The sequence below is a fragment of the Papio anubis genome, chromosome 13 (genome assembly GCF_008728515.1).
Source record: "Papio anubis isolate 15944 chromosome 13, Panubis1.0, whole genome shotgun sequence".
NCBI lineage: Eukaryota > Metazoa > Chordata > Mammalia > Primates > Cercopithecidae > Papio > Papio anubis.
The window spans coordinates 60,733,945-60,753,128 of NC_044988.1; the positions used below are offsets into that span (position 1 = coordinate 60,733,945).

The window sequence follows — 19,184 nt, forward strand, 5'->3', positions numbered from 1 at the left end:
AATTTGGGCGGGAAAAACTCACCACCTTTTATCTAGAAAGATCTAATCACTTCTTTGAACGCACATTCACCCAAAAGGGCAAAACTCCAACCCACATGAAAAGCAGGTCTTGTGAAAGTCCACCTGGTGCCATCTCCCAGCCATTTTTCTGACTTCAGATCGGGGAACATCGTGTATTAGAAAGTGTTGTGACATGTCCAAGGAAATCTACACATAGAACTTTTGCCACGGAAATGCTGAAGTCCTACTCTGACAGCGTGACTTCGATGCCCACTTGGCAGGCTTTGCGCAAAGAATTAAGGCGAGGTTGGAGAGGGTGGGTAGGGTGGGGAGGGACAAAGTGAGAAGGGAGGCGGACGAAGTGACCACACGTACATGAAACCTCTGCATGAAACCTCTGCAGTTATGGCCAAATCATGTTTTTTAAATAATTCCATTTCTTCCCTACCCTTTGGTCACTTCCTAACGCCGGCTGGACGTTAGGAATGCTAAGCCCCAAAGTGAGCAAGACACCCTCGTCCCAGGACTCAGGCTGGCAGAAGCGGACCGGGCGGAGGGATCAGCTCTCCCACATCCTACAGAGGAGCCTTTCGCAACCCTCGACTCCTGCCCCGGGCGAAGTCCTCCGGGCCCGCGAGGGCGCCCGCAGGCTCCGCCCCTTCCTCGGCTAGCTGCCCGCCAGTCCCGCCCCTGCTCCGCCCATCGCGCGGCGGCCCCGGGGGCGAGAGGGGGCGGAGCGTGGAGGCGGCAGCTGAAACCGCGCAGCGCACGGGGACGCGTCCCGCTCCTTGGGTCTGGTGCGCCGGTCGCGGGAGCCCCACCGTGCAGTCGGAGGTGAGTACCGACTTTGCCCGGCCCACGTCCCCAGGCGGGAGCGCCGTCCACCCTGTATCCCTCGGGAGTCGGTGCGGGCCTTTACCGAGCTGCCTGAGGCAGTGCGGCCCGGGGGACTCGGAGGCGAGCTTGTGGAGGCTGAGAGGAGAATCGGGGACGTGTTTCTGGCGACTGACGCCCCCCCAGTCCCCAGTCTATGTCATGCCGAAGAGAGGGACCAGGGATTGGAAATGGCTTTCCTAGACCCTCTTAGCCTTGGCTGTGCGTGCTGTCCTGAAAGTCCTTGTCTAGGGTGTGCGGCCGATCCTGGGAGTCCTAACCCCGAGGCTGTGAGGCCCGCACTGAGAGTCATCGCCCAGGCCCGGCTAGCTGGGTGGGGAAACGCTTGCTAAAGTTGTGCGGGCAGATCCGGGAATGCACTCCAAGGGGTAAAGGGAAAATGGGATGAGGGGGAAGAGACCCTTACGTGGGAGGCTTGAACACAGAGCCCACCCTGATAGATTCAGAGATCCAGAAAGGAGCTTGGGTCTCTGTTATGACCAAGTCATTTTTTTCCACGTTTAGCTAGCACATCGTAATGGCATCTTCCTTCTTGCAACACACACAATTCTCTTCCCTGGGGGGCAACCTCTAGGACAGAAGTCCCCAAACTTTTTTGGGACTCAGTACCCCTTTACACTCTTAAAAATTAGTATCTTAAGGAGCTTTTATGTGAGTTATATCTATCCATGTTTATAATGTGTAAGACAGAAATTTCTACTATATTTAATAATTCATTTAAAAAGAATAATGAGCTAATTATATCTTAATATTGCCTATTTTTATGAAAAAGAACTATATTTTCCAAAACAGAAAATTATTGAGAAGAATGGCATTGTTTTACATTTTTGCAAATCTCTTTGATGTCAAGCATAATTGAAGACAGCTGGTTCTGATAGCTGCTTCTGCAGTCTGTTGCAGTATCGCATATCATGTAGCCTCTTGAGACCTCCATTGTATACTCCTGAAAATGCGTGAGTGAAAAAAAGCCAGTAACGTTTTATTACTATGAAAGTGATTTTTGACCTTGGAGATCCCTAGGAGTTCTCTGCACCACACTTTGAGGATGCTTCAGAGGCTTCATTCATTGGGCCTGCTTCTTGTTTGTGATCCTTCCTCTGAATGGGAACACTCACCACCCCATGCCATGGACAGTGTTAACTTCTGGTATCTGGAACCAAGTTTGATCTCACTTTGGAAACCATGTACTAGGTCCCCTGTGAGGCTGTGATGAACCTTGCCAGCCTCCTGAAAAGTCAGCACGGTTTCACACATGCTTTGGTTGTTTCTGTGCCTGCAGAACTGACCTGTCTGTTCATCAGGATTACAACAGTGATGTGGCAAACAGGACATGTGGGCTCAGAAAAGTACCAATGGGGAGACCGTGCCAAGTGTGTAGGGGTTCGTGTGCTAGTTACCAAGTAGTCAGGAAGTTATTTCCCAAAGAACAGGGAGGCATGCTTTTGCCTTCCCTTGCACGTGTTCATTGCTGTTTGCAGTTGCATGGTTATTAGCCTTGAGTTTATTGGAATAATGATTCCCAGTCTTGATGTTCTTTCACTTTCCACTTTCAGAGGTGTATCACTCTGAGTGATGCTTCCTCAGCCCCTGTCAAAAAGCAATTTCCACCATGCTGCAGTGTGGTAGGTGAGGTCCTTCATGGGACTCTTTCCTTAGCTTTGTGCCTTGTCAGAACAAGTTCAAGACAGATGTTACGTGTATATATATGGGACGAAGAAATTTTCTGACTCCATCCTCCCTTTTGTTCCTTCATCCATAGAGCCTCTTGTGCTCTGATGGATTAGTTTAAATGCTACGGCCGATACTTGAGAAGTGTTGCATGCACATGAGCATGTTGTGTGTGTTGCACAGTCCACAGGTGAGAAGGAGAATTCCACAGGAGAAGGAAATGGGATCTAAACTCTGAGCACCTGCTGTGTTCTTTGTATTAAAAAATTCCACTTTGGTGATGGGGTCTCATTCCTTCATTCTTTCAGTAGATTTTTATTGGCCACCTCTTTCTCGTGTGTCCAGTTACGTGCTGGATGCCAGGAAAGTAGTGAGCACAAAAGATGCAGTCCCTGTCTTTCTGGCAATTATGGTCTGATAGCTTAGATAACTGCTGGTTAATTGAGGTAGTCTGTTGTCAGAGTGTACATGAAAGCTGGTCCTGTGTGAAGAGCAGTACCCCCTACCTAAAGTGTGCCTCAGAGGCATGTGCTGAAGAAACTAGAGTCCCACACTGTGAAGATGATGATAAAAACCAACGCGTATCACCACGTACCTGGCAAAGAACTTCCTTTTCCTTCTTTTCCCCCACTCTTCCTTCTACGTAGGAAGTAATTTCCTGGGAGGCAGCCAGACTCACAGGGAAATTACCTCCAACCTGGTTCCAGTCACTGGGCCAGCCTCGGGTTAAGACACCTTCTCTGGGTCTCAATGTCTTTGACTTTAAAATGAGGAGTTAGGCCATTGATAGTAAGTGTCCCAAGGCACTTATACTAGCATTTGTGCATGTCTCTTCCTAATTCCGTGTTCAGTGGCAACACCTTTTTTTAGATTGAAATTAGCCATGGTGGGAATAATTACACCATGGAAATCAGCAAATACTACATCAGAGTTTTTTTTTCCTCCTGGAATTCAAGTTGTTAAACCTTTGCCAGCTGACACTGCTATTGTCTGAGCTAAGGTGCTTTTGGTTTGTTTTCTTAGTAGAAAACAGACTCTTTAGCCTAGACAAGGATCCTAGATATAGGGTGTATGATTCAAGTCCTCTAAAATTTTTGATAAGAAAAAAATATGTTTTCATCATATTCTAAAATATAGATCAGCAACCTTTTTGTGTAAAGGGACAGGTAGTGAAACATTTTAGGCTTTTGGGGTTATGGTTATACAGTTTCTATTGCAGCTACTCAGCTCTGCTGTTGAAGCATGAAAGCAGCAATAGACAATATGCAAACAAACGAGCATGGCTGTGTTCCAATCAAACTTGATTTACAAAAACAAGTGCTGACCTTAGTTTGCAGACTCCTGACCTAGCCTATCAGAACAAGAACCATGTTTCAAAGAGATAGTTTTATGGAAAAGGAGATTCTTCAGGACTTTATGCATGAATACCAGAAACTTGAGTCTCCAAGATGGATATAGCAGGCAGTAGTAACTGTAGAGGATTTGGAATCAATCATAGAAGACTCCATAGTAGGTTGTTTAAAGAAAGGCCAAGTGTGGTCAAGTTTGGAGGACAGAGCCACATATGGGTCTTATTCCCAACTCCCTCCCTGAAGCCATCTCAGATGTTATGCTGGGATGGATGGACCTGCAGTCTAACCCATTGTGTGAATTTTGCGTATTATTATGCAAAAACTAGTAGTGTCTCTAAGAGCTATCTTGGTTCCAGGGGCAGAGACAAAGGAAATGTTAAAAAAGGATGGAAAGGCCTAGGCATGGTGACTCACTCCTATAATCTCAGCACTTTCAGAGAGGCCAGATTGCTTGAGCCCAGGAGTTCAAGACCAACCTGGGCAACATGGCGAAACCCCATCTCTACCAAAAATACAGAAAGAAAAGAATAGCCAGGTATGGTGGCACATATCTGTAGTCCCAGCTACTTGGGAGGCAGAGGCAGGAAGATCACCTGGGAGGTCCAGGCTGCAGTGAGCCATGATTGTGTCATGGCACTTCAGCCTGGGCAATAGAGTAAGACCCTATCCCAAAAAAAAAAAAAAAAATCCTTGTTACATATGTATATGATACATTGTAGAGTACACTGTGTGTATACCTGTGTGTATGCGTATTTATACATCTAAGTGTACATAAGTTGTGTGCATGTGTCATTACATATTCCATTCCATGTATTTAAAGTAGCGTCATGAATGTTTAGAAGACAGACCAGTAGCCAGTTCTGGGCAGTGGAATGAGGTAGCAGGAAGCTAGAGAACTTTTGTTACTTTTCGTAATACCAGATGTGTGCCTATCTTACAAGGGAGAATAGCCTGTAGCATTCATATATTGCTTTTACAACCTAAAAAACCTAAAATCTCAACAACCTGTACTTTTGGAAGGAAAATAGAGTTATTTGATAGGAATGTTGCCACCATCCTCCTCCCCCAATTAAAAAAAACCTACTTTCTCATGTCACAGCTCTGCACTTGTATACATAAGATTAGTATATGTTAACAAAATAAGAGAGAGCCTCTCAAGTTGAAACATTTTATTTAACAGTATTAACGTTTGACTCTTGTCCAGGGTTAGAAATACTAGGTCAAAGTGTTCCTTAGCAAGCTATTATGCAGTCTTTACACTGGTGTTACAAAATGCTATTGTATAGTTTTTAAACTAAAAAAGCATGTTACACAGCAGTATTTCCCTGTGATTCTATATTTCTCAGTAGAGAAAGCATGTGCATATATGTACACGTGTGCCCCTCCCTGCATATATGAAGGCAGCAGATACGCCAAAACATTGAGTGCTTTTCTCTTGTTGATAGAGCACAGTTGCTTTTTAGATTTTCTTCACTTTAGCTTATCGGGGTTTTCAAGCATGAATAAATACTACATTTGTCATTACCAAAATCAACCTCTACAGTATGTTTACACCTGGTATGTTGAGGACAGTTCCTCCATCTTTCTTAGACAGCCTTACCACCAGCTTACCTGGTGGCAGACCCCAGCTACTCTCTCGCAGTGAGAAATGTGAGGAGTGTGAGGCCTGGGGAACCAAAAAACAGGCACATTGACCACATAGTCACATTGTGCTGTGTCTGCTTCCCCTGTAGAGTCTGTCCGACCTTGGCCTGCCCTACTTCAGTTAACTGGCCCCATCAGCTGACCGTCTCCCTAGATCAACTGGCCTTCATTTCTTTTTTTTTTTTTTTCCTTTTCTTTATTTTTAATGGAAAATCTCAGACATACAAAGTGGAGAGGAGAGTATAAACCCTCAGTCTCAATGACTGTGAACAGTGATAATTGGCTGATTTTGTTTCCTCTATACCTTTTTTTTTTTTGAGACAGTGTCTCACTGTCACCCAAGCTGGAGTGCAGTGTCATGACCTCAGCTCACTCCAACCTCCACCTCCCGGGTTCAAGCAATTCTTCTGTCTCAACCTCAAAGTAGCTGGAATTACACGTGTGCACCACCACGCCCAGCTAATTTTTGTATTGTTAGTAGCGGTGGGGGTTTCACCATGTTGGCCAGGCTGGTCGTGAACTCCTTACTTCAGGTGATCCGCCTGCCTCGGCCTCCTGAAGTGCTGGGATTACAGGCATGAGCCACTGCGCCTGGCCCCTCCCTTGTACTTTTCTTCAACATCATCTCTTTTTCCCTCTGGCAAGAGTTGGCATCTTCATCTGCAACTATATAAATTAATGAGAATCACTTATTAGGTCTTTTAGGAATAAGCATGTATTGACTGCTGTAGCAAAAATCTTAAAACTGTTCTGCCCTGCTGTCAGCCATATTGAACTGCTGAGCAGTCCCTGAACACTTGCTCTGCTATCCTGTTTCTCTACTTTGTTATTTGCTCTTTACTCTGCCTGTGCATCTAAATTCATCTTCCACTTCCTAGTCTCTTTCCTTTGAGTTTTCTTATGCCCCTTATCCTATTGTATTTGTGTGCCTGTCTTAGTCTCCTTGTTAGATTGCAGTCTTCAAATAAAAGAAGGAATGTGTGCCTATCTTTTTTTCTTCTTTGGTGTTTGGCAATGCATAATGCAAAGAAGATACTCAAGAAATACATGCTAAAATAATTTGAGTTGATTAAGTTCACTGGAGAAAAATTTTGAGAATAAAAGAAATCTATTTCACATTAAAAGAAAAATGTTCAAATATGACCTGGACCAAGAAAATTTTCTTTTACCTGTTTGGATTTTCAAAGATTTTAAAGAATCATGGTGAAAAGAGTCTTAAATTTGAGCCATTTTTGAGTCTTAAATTCAAGCCAATATAAAAAGGTAGCTTTCTAAAAAGAAAACGTTTTCAATGATCTTTTGTCATTTTTTCACAAATATATCTGGAACCTTTGGGTCTTCTCTAATCGTAGACTCTATCCTCTCGCACCTCGCGCCCCCCACCAGGAGAAAGACCTAAAAAAAAAAAACTGAATAATACTGGGTCACTTGTATGGATAAGAGTGATTCTTGACTGTATTTTAAATACTTGTTTTAAAATGTATATTTAAATCTTCAATAAAAGAAACAGGCTACATTTAGAGCTTATCATATGTAAGTCAATAGCAATCTCATGAATTATGGTGGCTCATGGGGATATAGTTCCCAGAATATACAGTGCTTTCGTGTGTTACCTCGTTTAATGATCCCAGCAGCCCTTGTCATCTGGGCAGAGCAGTGCAGACAGACATTGTTACCTAAAATCTGCAAAGAAGTAAACTGAGGTTTAAGAATATAGAGGAAATCTTACCCTCAGCAGCAGGTGGCAAAGACTGACCTTTAAGAATCAATTGGAAACCAAGAGTCTTTGGGATTAGATGTTGCGAATATGTGAAGATGCAAAAGCATCTAAGCCTGTCTTTGGGAGACAGAACAGGTTCTTGTGCCCCTTAATGCCATAGGCCTATTGAAACAATATCACATTCTTGAAGCCAGTTGTTCCTCAGATTCCTCATGTTCTGTTATCTTTGGTGTCAAAAATTAATCCACCTTGGAAGAATTAGTAAGGCTGTCTGTACATGAGTGCTGGTGTGGTTGGTTCTCTCTCATTCTCTTGTCTTGATCTAAGGAGAATCCTGGGCAAGCCCATCTTGGGATAGTGTAACTTGCCTGGGCCACTGCTCGCGAAACAGACACGTATGGAGCACTTAATTATTCAACGTCCTCATCATCCTTTCTATAACTGCTATTGTGGAATTACAAAGCAAGTTGCAATTTGTGGCATAGTTTATGAAGAAGAGGTGTCAGTCTAGGAAAGAATCCTCCTACATGATCACCAGGTTTGAATTTTGGGTTTAGAACAGATAAGATATATAAGCCATTGCCAAGAATCTGCTATGTACAAGAGCTATGCTGGGCAGACATTTGAAAGGTACAATTTTGTATTAATGGCAGAATCAAAACTAGCCTCAGGATTGGTTTTAAGGATGTTATGTTTCAGAAACCCTTATTTTCTTAGATAAGAAATCAGTCTCTTCCTAAGTGCGGATAATGCCTGTATTATTTACATCAACCCATTCTTTAAAAGTTATCTATCATACAAATTTTGCCAAAATCAAGGATGTTTCAGGGAACATGAGGTTTACCATCTCATCCCCATATAAGTGCTTTAGAGCTTGGAGATTGTTTTAAAATTAGATTTATTTTTTTAAATGCATTTGCTTTTTTGGATCTCAATATGTTAAATGACTGTAAAATGATATCACTTGTGCAGCCTGTTGGGAGGAGCATGTTGCAAGAGAGTTGGTTCTGACATCAGGAGCCTGAGTTTGACTCCCAGTTTGGTCACTTACCAGCCATGAGACCATGGCAAGATACGTAACCCCTCAGATCCTGTCTTCTCTCATGTAAAATGGGATGGTGATGCCCTTGTTACAGAGTTGCCAAGGGTCTGCATTAGAGGAATTGGATTAGATGCGTGGCACCCCACAGGTACTCATCACGTGTCTCCAGGCTGCTGAGCTTCTAAAATGACCTGGCACACATGGGATAATGCCTAAACATTGCTGCTGTTCTTCCCAGCTTCTGTCCCAGTCCAACCTGCTAAGTTCCAGGCCCATATATGCCCCTGCCCACTGGACATCTTATTCCAGATCCACCATGTCTAAAACCAACATCCCAGTTCCCATCTTGTTCATTGGCTCTGCCAGTTTGCCCAAATGAGAAACATAGAAGCTATTCGAGACCTCTCTTTTTTCCTCGCCTACCCCAGCCTGTCCTGCTTTCATAACTCTCCCTGGATTTGTTCCCTCCTGTACCTCCTCATTGCCTTGTCTCGATGACTGTAATAGCACCGTAACCTGCATCCCCGACACCAGTCTGGCATCCTTTCCCTGAGTCAGTCTACACACCTACCAGAATGATCTCTGAAAATCAAATCTGGTCTTAATGATTACAGCTCAGAATCTTTTAAGGGTGCCTCCTTACCTTTGGTAAAAATTCAAACCTTGCAGCAACCTGGACCTTGCTCGATCCCTTGTTTCTTAGCTCTCCCCAACATGTACCTGGTACCTTATCCATGTGCAATAACTGTATGATTCCCGCAGTGTCACACTTTTTTGCCTTTAATGTATTGTTTCATCTGCCACTTTCCTCTTTCAGTGACTCCCTACCTCTGTGTAATTCTGGGAAGTTTATGCATGGTGTCACCTCTCCCTAGAGGCCTTTCTCTCCCCCTCCGATGCTCTGATATTGGATTAGGTGCTTTCCCCTGACAGTTTTTTATCAGCCCTCATCCACCACACCTGTAGCATGGGCTGCATGATGTTCTGATTTGTCCTGCACAGTCTCTGTTCTCAGTCTGAGCATCTGAAGGAGGATGGGGACTTTATCCCTTCATTCCAGGTCTGTAAATGTCATGTGTATGAATGAATCCACACCAGTCTCTTCCCACAGACAACATAGAAAGGCCCAGGTCTCAGAAGTATCAAGGTCTAATGCTGCTTTAGTATTTGTCACTCCTTCAACCCAATGAAATAGAGCAGCCATGCCATTGTGGGAGTCACTGGGATGGAAGCAGCTGCTTCAGAGTTGGGCTCTGCAGTCTGATGGACTTGGGTTTGTGTTCCGGTTCCCTCTCTCAGCACGCCTACATCTGGCTTCAGATTTGCAGCTCCTAACGTCCTTCTATCCTGCTGCGGGGAAGGAATGTGCTGGTCAGAAATAGGAGCCTCAGGTCCTCCTGACAGTTGCCTTTCTTAAGTAAAATCAGTAAATATATGGGTTTACATATTGAGCTCTGAGAATTTTATTAGCATGAGTCATAATCCCTGAGTTCAGTCAGCCCTGATGAGACCAGGTTGGTGAGGGGGTGGGGATAGTTGGCCTCAGACACTTGGTGAATTCACAGAGGTAAAGATGGCCCTATAAGACCTCTGGCAGCCAGACACCCAGTCTCTTGTGGTGACGTCCTTTTTTTCTAATTCCTAATTCCTGAAGTTCGAGTTAGAAAAGTTCGTTGCCACAGTCTGTGAAATAAGTTCAGGAGCCTGAGGAAATCATGCAGCTTTCTTAAAGATTGGATCTCAACTGGACTTGCTTTGTAATACTTTTTTTTGAAAGTATAGCTGTCTCCACCCACTACTTCTCCTCCTCTTAAAACATAAATGCAGGCTGCGTGCGGTGGCTCATACCTATAACCCCAGCACTTTGGGTGGCCGAGATGGATGGATCGCTTGAGGTCAGAAGTTTGAGACCAGCTGGCCAACGTGGTGAAACCCCGTCTCTACTAAAAATACTAATTAGCCAGGCGTGGCAGTGGGCACCTGTGATCCCAGCAACTCCGGAGTCTGAGGCCAGAGAATCACTTGAACCTGGGAGGCGGAGGTTGCAGTGAGCCAAGATTGTGCCACTGCACTCCAGCCTGGGTGACAGAGTGAGACCCTGTCTCAAAAAAAACAAACCAAAAAACCAAAAAACTTACATGCAGTAGGGCTTAGTTGGGATCTCTGCAGGTGTCATGTACTACACCCGACTGGTGACCATGGGGAGCTGCAGGGTAGGGGGCCCACATTCTGAGAAGGGGCTGAAGAAGACCTCAAGGAGGAGAGGATGAGGTCAGGCTCAGGGCCGGGTCAGATGCCGGGTTCTCAGGACAATGTCCCCACTTCTTCCTTTACTTTCTTGCCAAATGTTTCATGACCCCTTGGTGACTTTCTTTCTCAGCCTGTCTCTGGAATTTATAAATGTCGAAGTTCACTAAGACTTTTTATGAAACTCTGCTTATATTGGCCCACAGTGACACTAAAAAGTAAAAGTGAATATTTCCGTTGAGTTTGTGCTGCTGCAACTAATTTAAAATGAGCTTACAGTATGTGTTAAGTCTTTCTTTTTAAGAGTTGCATGTGATGCTCTGCCCCTTCTTGGTCAGTGAGCCCAGAACTGGGGGAGCCCTCAAGAGGCAGGGGCTGCCTGGTCAGGCGTTGTTATAGCATGGCCCTGGTTCCCCAAGTCCTGTTGTTTTTGGCAGTGGCTGTGCACATCTGCCGAGTGAGTCATGATCATTTTTGTGATACATCCTGAGAATTTCCAGTGTTACTTAATAATGAAATTTAGGGAAACAGGGTTAGACTTGAGGAAGTAACTACTTTTTAAGTGCAATCTAATATTTTCATATATGAGCTAATTTCATATCAAACTTTAATGAATTTTTAATGTTGGAAATCTATAGTCCAAACCAGATGTACAGTTAGGGCTTTGTAGTTTGTCTTTATCAAAATCCCTACTATGGCCACTTTATTACTGTCTTTATCAAAGTCCTTACAGTAGCGACTTTGATAAACTACAAACATCTAGCTGTACACCTGGCTTATAGATTTCCAACATCAGAATTGGCTGAAGAGCCTCATGTGGTCTGGCCGCTGCTACCTTTTGCCTTTTCTGTCTTCCGCTTATTTGCCTTCACTCACCCTGGTCTCCTTGGCCTTCCTTAGACCCACTAGGCATGCCCCCACCTCAGGACCTTTGCACGTGAGCTTACCCCTCCCTGAATGGCACAGTGGCTGAACATCAGTGAGGCCTTCTTTGATCACTGACTCCCCAAAGCCCGTGTACTTTCTACTGCTCTTGCCCTGCTTTATCTATAGAATGGGTCACCATCTGACATTCTGTTTGTATATTTATTTATTTGTTTAGTCTGTCTCCTTCCATTAAAATGGAAGTACTATGAGGGCAGGGACTCTGTTGTTCACTGATGTATCCCCAGGACTTAAAACAGTTCCTGGCACATAATAGACAGTTAACATAAATGTGAATGAATGAATCATTGAATTTTTTTCACTTAGAATGGACTTTTTAGATCATTAACCAACCTTATTTATAAATTTGGAAACTGAGGCACAGAAAAATTTTATGGCTAATTCAAAATAAAACCATCATTTAAAGACCATTTAAGTTTTTTTCTTTTTTAATCTTGACATGTATATAGCACATTCTGGTTAGTTATCCAGGATGAGACAAGACTGAATGAAAATAGACCACTAACTTAAAATTTGAGCAAGAAGAGACAAGCTGCTCTGAGATGGCAAAGCTTTCTGATATAGAGGCAGAATTTTGTTCCTCTCTGTAGCATATGGTGTGCCTTGCACATACTTAGTGCTCAAGAAAAACGTGTTCACATAGGTGGTTATATTGTTAAATCCATTCTTTCTGCACCACTCTTTTCCCCCCAGTTTCTCTCCAAAAAATAGATAATTGCTCATATGACTTCTCCTTCAAAGTTTTTCTAGTTACAAGTATCACATTTAAAAGGTTTTTGTTTTATGACCAGCTAAAATAATTGAAGAGATGACCTGGTTTCTTGGAAAATTCAGAGATATTTAGTGCAGTTTCCCAGATGCATCCACATTAAATAAAACAAAGAATTAATATTTCTAGCTCTCCTCTTATGAAAGAACCCAGTTGACAAGCCTTGGTGATATTGCTGGCCATGATGATTCTGAGCTCAGTGTTGTTTATATTCACATAGATATCCTTGGAATTTTACTTTTGACAAAAATATTGTTTATAAGTAGCATGATGTTTAGATACACAAAAGTTAGTTTAGGAGTGGGGCCAATTAATTCTGTTTAAACGGAAATGAAATATAGCTAACCTTTTTAATGAACTGCAGTGAACCTTAGAGATGCAGTGATAGTACTTTGACTTTAGAGTTGGAAGCCATGGCAGTTCAAGACAGGTATATTTCAGAAGGTGTGGGAAGAGAGGAAAACAGATGGGCAAACCACATAAAATACAGGAGAAATCTTTTTCTTTTGTTTGCGTAGATTTTTTTAAATCCACTCTTTATGTGTCTTTAGATAGCCCAAAAAAAAGGATCGGGGGATGTGCTGCCAGTACTTTAGACTAGATGATTAGATTTAGAGAGATGATTCTCAGTTGATTGTCTGAAGGCTCTTTCAAACTATACAAGCTCCCCTGGAAACTGATATGTACCCCCAAAACAAACAAACAACAAAACAAACCCTCATCCTCTCCAGCCCACTGCTGACAGTTCTGCTGCCTGGGTTTGTTCGTCTCCTGTGATCCTCCTGCTGCTGTGTGGAAATCCTGCGCTTGCTTGTGGGACCCATTAATATCTATGCCTCTGTCTTTATCATAAGGTAATTAAGTATAATATTTAATTATCTTAGGAAAATTAAACTTTGATAACACAAGTAGCAAATTCATAGACTTATATATTCCAAAGATGGGGTGGAGACCCTAAAAGGAGAATCTTATTTTTTCTGATCCTTGGCATTTAGCTTAAAGTAAGTCGACTGTTCCAAACATCTCTACAAATCTGGCTATGATAGATAAACATCATCACATAGCACTCCTCTTGAATGCTACTGTTGAATCACTCCCTGTCAGCTGGGTGGGTGTATGGTCTGACATGGTTTTCTAGCAAGAGTGATGGTTTAGCATCCATCCATATGCTGTGTGCAGTCTCCCTCACAAAACCTGTTTGCAAGGATTGCTGCCAGGGTTCGGAATTTCTTTTTTTTGTTTTTTCTTTTCTTTCTTTTCTTTTTTCTTTTTTGACAGTCTTGATGTGTTACCCAGACTGGAATGCAGTGGCACAATCACAGCTCACTGCAGCCTCAATCTTCCAGGCTCCAGTGATCCTCCCACCTCAGCCTCCCGAGTAGCTGAGACTACAGGTGTGGGACACCATGACTGGCTAGTTTTTTCACTTTTTTGTAGAGACATGGTCTTGCTATGTTGCCCAGGCTGGTCTCAAACTCCTGCGCTCAAGCAATCCACCCACGTTGGCCTCCCAAATTGCTGGGATTCCAGGCATGAGCCACTGCGTCAACCCAGATTGATATTTCTAAATGCTGAAAGAAAATAGCTGCCAACCTAATATTTAAATTTTAATGTAGAGTTACTCATAAGCAAAATGTACTGCCCCAAATAGGATTTTGTCCATGATTTAAGATAATCATCCCCTTTCCTTGCTATAGTTCACTAGGCTCACAGTGCACCCAAGCATGGGGTCAAATTGTCAACAGATTTTAGGGCTGTTTGTCATTCACATAAAGGGAAATGTTGACCATATCTCAAGACCAAGTAGAGGCCAAAGACAGTTTCAGTCTCTCCAGAGTTACAGAGCTGAGGCATCCACATTAATAGCTCAGTTAAGTCCCCTTGGAGATGAGAACATTTGATCAGCAGAGGTCATCTTAGTGTTACTCAGTTTGACCTGTCTGGCAGACAGGCAGTTTACAAAAGAAGAAATTTAGATGTCTAACAGACAGATGGAAAATTACTCAATTTAACTAACTATTAAATAAATACCAAGATTGGCTTTTTAATGTCTCAACTTAGCAAACGGTAAATATGAATTTGGTTGCCTGGTTTGAGTACCTCTGCTCACTGCCTCGGAGAAGGGTCGTAAAATTGGTACAGCCTTTTCCAGGCATCCTGGTGATGTGCAGATCCTTTCACTCAGCTCTCTTCTAGGAACTGAAAGCTAGAAATTTGTTTAAAAGAAATGATTTAAGGACCTACTAACGATGTGAGTATACAAGGCATCATTGTTTGAATGCTAGTACTTGGAAACAACCTAAGTCTTTTAATAATAGGGAAATTGTTATATATCTGAAGGATAGATGTTTATGGTATAGTTAAAAGTGCTGTAAAAATCACACGATTGTCCTATTAAGATATTTGAGGTTTATTGTTGAGTGGAAAAAAAGCAATTTGCAAAACAATGTGAGGTCTAGTCCATTTTTTTTTTGAAAAATTCAAATGCATTTAAAAGTTATGGTAAATGAAACTCTAAATCATGATATTACAAAGGATTTTATTTTGTTCTTTTTGCTCACCTGCATTTTCTGTTGTTTCTACAGTGAGCATCAATTTATTTTTTTCTTTCTTTCTTTTTCTTTTTTTTTTTTTTCTTGAGTTGGAGTCTCGCTCTGTCACCCAGGCTGGAGTGCAATGGCGTGATCTTGGCTCACTGCAACCTCCGCCTGCCGGGTTTGAATAATTCTTCTGCCTCAGCCTCCTGCTGGGACTACAGGTGTATGCTACCATACCTGGCTAATTTTTGTACTTTTAGTAGAGAGAGGGTTTCACCACATTGGCCAGGCTGGTCTCAAACTCCTGACCTGAGGTGATCCGCCCATCTTGACCTCCTAAAGTGCTGGGATTACAGGCGTGAGCCACTGTGCCTGGCCGTATCTATTTCTTAGTGTAATATTTTTTAAAGTTATCACTACCCAAGAAGATGTGATTCAGTAACAAATTTGGTATCCTGCTGTGAGATTGGAAAGGGAGCTGGGGTTGGGGTGGGAAGGGAGGGCCCCACTTGGATTAGCCTGTTTGACTCAAATGAGGTGTGACACTGTTCATCTAAGGCTAAATTTGAGCCATTCAGGGATTCTCTTCACAGCTCTTTCTCTCTGTTGGTGGATATCAAAGAACATATTGAGGGGAGTAAAGTGGACTTTATCTGGAGTTATAGTCATAAATTTAAATACATCTTCACTAGTCATTATTAAAGAAAGACCTGCATTTGTAGTTCCAGGAACTTTATGAACAATTCTTTCTTTCAAAGGTTATTGCTGAAGTCAAGTTCTCATTTTATAGAGGTGCTAATATAGGTATTTATGTACAAAGTTTAAATGACTGCTCCAGTATTTTAAGAAGTAGTAAATGAATGCATGCTTATCAAAAATAGAATTTGAATAATACAGGGGTATAAAACATAGAAAGCTAAAGTCTCCCTTATATACAATGTGTTATTCTATTTGTAATCCATGTTAACTTTATGTCTTTCTTTTTTGCATATTTGCATATGCAATGGTGTGTGTGTATGAATGACTATACACTAATGATCTTGAAGTTTTTTTTTTCACTTAAATCAGATCCTAGTATATACATATATATATTATTTTGCAACTTTAAAATTCTCATATCCTTTAATGTGAACCTTTACTAACATTTTTTATCTTGAATCTGAGTAAGAGATTGTATATTCAATATTGTGTCAGTAAAATTGGTTTGCCCTTAGTGTGTCTTTTGGAAAAAAGTGGCACCCAGGGCAGATCATCAGAAACCTAAACTTAAGTTGTTTTTCCAAAGTTTAGCTGTCAGTTCTCTGGAATTCTGAAACACATGGAAGTTTTAGTGAGTGATTGTAGAACTAATATCACAGAAGCACCAAAAGACTGTGATACACCTAAGTAGTACTTTTTTCAACTCTACCTATGAAAGATTTTAAGCTTTTTTTTTTTTCTCCCTGAGGGAAATTTGCATTTCATTGGAGGGAAACTCAGTATTTTTTTTTTTTTCCTGGTTTTCCCACTTATGAGTCCTGTGACCCTAGGCAGTCAGTTGCTTTTCAGGGCTTCTCTGTCTTCCTCGGAGGAATGCTATATGATTGCTAAGGCTCTTTACCAAAAACTCAACATTCTCTGTCTCATTACCTCCTTAGCACCTAAAGTTAAGGTGTCCCTAGGGAATGGTGACAGGTTGGTGCCATGCCATGTATGCACAAAAGGCGCCACACCAAGGCACCTGCAAGTGTCCTCCATTGAGCCAGAGGTCAGTTGGTAGCAAGACTGTGGTTGGGGAAGAACCCCAGCTCTTCACTCCTCCCACCCTTTTACTGGGAGCATGACTTATTTATTAAATGTCTTACCCTAGTTCTGCCTGCCTTTGTCTAATATTTGTTATTTTTTAGTGACCTACTTTAAAAATCTGGTGTTCAGACCGTCCACGCCTACCCCTACTCTTGCATGCATAGAGTGTACCTGTGCTAATCATGACCCTGTACAAGTCACCCAGCTAGTATTTCAGGATGGGTTAGCTTTGAAAGACACTGTTTCTCTACCAAATAATTATCTTGACTTTCAGAATGTGAACTACATGTAGTCAAGGGTTTCAGATACAGTAGCTCCATTTTTACTCCTTTTGTATAAGAACTGTTCATCTGTCTTACTTGATTCAGTGGCCAGGGACAAGTGTTCAGCCATCCTCAGCATTCTGACAAGCGTCCCGGAGGGAGAAGTTCTGAATAATTGCCCCCACCTTGTACTTTAAAAGATACCATTTCCCATTCCTTCCTTCCTTTTTTTTTTTTCTTTTTTCTTCTTGCCACCATGCAGTATCATCTCATTCTATAGAACAAAGAAAGCAGCAACCCCAAATAGTGTGATATATGCTAACTCTTCACTCTTTCGAAAAAGAAAAACACTGTATATATTTAGATACCCCGCCACCTCCAAAAAAATCCACATTAGGTGTCTTCGTTTGTTCATTCCTATCCTTTATTGTTGAATGAAGATCAGATAAAATAGAAAAGAGCCACGAACAAAGCAGCAGGAGGAGAGAGTGGGAGATAAGAAAGGAATTGAAAGAGTGGGACCTGTGCTTTATGTGGATGTGGGACATAGGGAGGGCTTCCTGGCCAATGGTGGGGTTCCTAGATGAAACCCCAGATGTTGGGGTTATTTTTGGAGCCTGAAGGATCAGTGATAATACTCAAGGATTAGGGATGGGATGAGTGTCTGGCCAGGGAAAGGCAGGCATAGGAGGCATGATGCCTGGATTCTTCTCTGGATCTAGACCCATTACCCAGCCAAAGATCTTTCTTCTCACACCTCTTTGAAACATGATTGTTTTTGGCTTTCTCTTGGAGTTACTAAACCAGGAGATTTGAGACAAGTGATAGTATGGGTGGAACCTTAAAGTGGCTCCAAATTCCAGAGTCCTCTAGGCTTGTATGGAGGGCGTGTTTTCCAAACAAAGTTAGTCTTTGGTTGCCCAAATGGAGCTGCTGTTACTTTCTACTGACCTGTGGCTCAGCACAAAGTGGCAGGAGACAGGTGACAGTGCCTGGCTCAGACCTGATTGCAAGGGGGCCCCCTGGAAAGAAGTAAAGGCAACTGCAGCATTCAAAACTGAGTCTCTTGTGCGAGGATTGCCCATGACTTTCCCAGCTTTAGGGGCTGGCGGGTGACCTCCAACAGCGGCATCGTCAGAGCAGGGTGGCTGCAGGTAGAGAGGTGGTGTAGGGTGGCAGAAAGAGCCAGGGTTTGAAACCTAGCTCTGCCTCTTACTTGGTGTATGCTGTTAGGCAAGGTTTTTCATCCCTCTGAGCTGCAGTATCCTCATCTGTAAAATGGGAATAATGATATGATTTCATTTATGGAGGTGTTGCCAGGTAGAGAAGACGGTGTAAAGCACTTGGCATGTGCTGGTATAACTAACTGGTTCTTCTCTTCCCTTCCGCAGATAGAATTTACTTCCTTAATATAGTGAAACTAGACAGTTATCTAGCTTCCAAGGATAAAGGGAGGCAGATGGTAGTGCGCTTTAAAACAAGCCATTTTCTCCAAGAGCCAACATATTGGTCACTATATCCATCGTAAAATACCAGCTGACTTTGTAGCGTGGTGGGAGTAGCAGGAATCATGTGAGGCTTCTTGTGTTATGGCCCAGACATTTGTAGCTACAGGGAAGTAAATTGACACATTTGGTCCCCACTGCATAATGGCAAATATGGGTACAAATAAACAACTGCCAAAAATTTTGGCAGACTTGGGGCATCTGGCTCCTTTAGGACTCGACACAGAGATAGGATGATTCGGACACTTAAGGCCATTTAAAGAGGTGATTGACCCATCTTGCTCAGTCCCGTGTGCGTTTCCCACAGCTTCCCCTGCCTGCAGAGACTCTGGCTTCTGTGGAGATAGTCTTCTGTTTTTCCAGTTAGGAAAATAGCAGTTTTATTGTTGCCGTTGCTACTGTTTGAGGGTGGAAAAGGTAAGTCTGGGGAGTATAGCATGGGTGACAAATGAAAGGGAGAGTAGCACTGTTGCCTTTTTAAGTATATTCAGAATTTCAGCCAGTGGAATTATTCGTTTCATTTTCTGAGCCCACAGATTTGTAAACTTCTCCTTCTGCGGACAGGCTAGCAGGTTTCTTATTTACAGGGTTTCCCCCCCTCCTGATTGGCTGCTCGTTGAGTGAGAATTAGTCACAAATCTCTTGAATTTGTGTGGCACTTTATCTTACATGCACTCTCACCTCAAAAACTAAAGCCACCATCTTTCCTCCCAAAACAGTCCTAATAGCCGTCAATCCTCCATGCCTGGAGTTCAGCCTTATTTCTTCTCCCCATAGGTTTTCTCCCATTCACCCAGCAGCCATTTTCTCTAA

At 42.6% G+C, this 19,184-nt stretch overlaps 1 protein-coding gene across 1 annotated transcript in view; it reads left to right on the forward strand.

Moving 5' to 3' along the window:
- Nucleotides 1-707: 707 nt before the first annotated feature.
- ACO1 (aconitase 1) overlaps nucleotides 708-19,184 on the forward strand; it is a 68,016-nt gene continuing 49,539 nt past the window's right edge. Inside the window, exon 1 of the mRNA XM_003911618.3 lies at nucleotides 708-834. The gene's annotated coding sequence lies outside the window, so the exon portion shown is untranslated. The remainder of the gene's footprint in view (nucleotides 835-19,184) is intronic.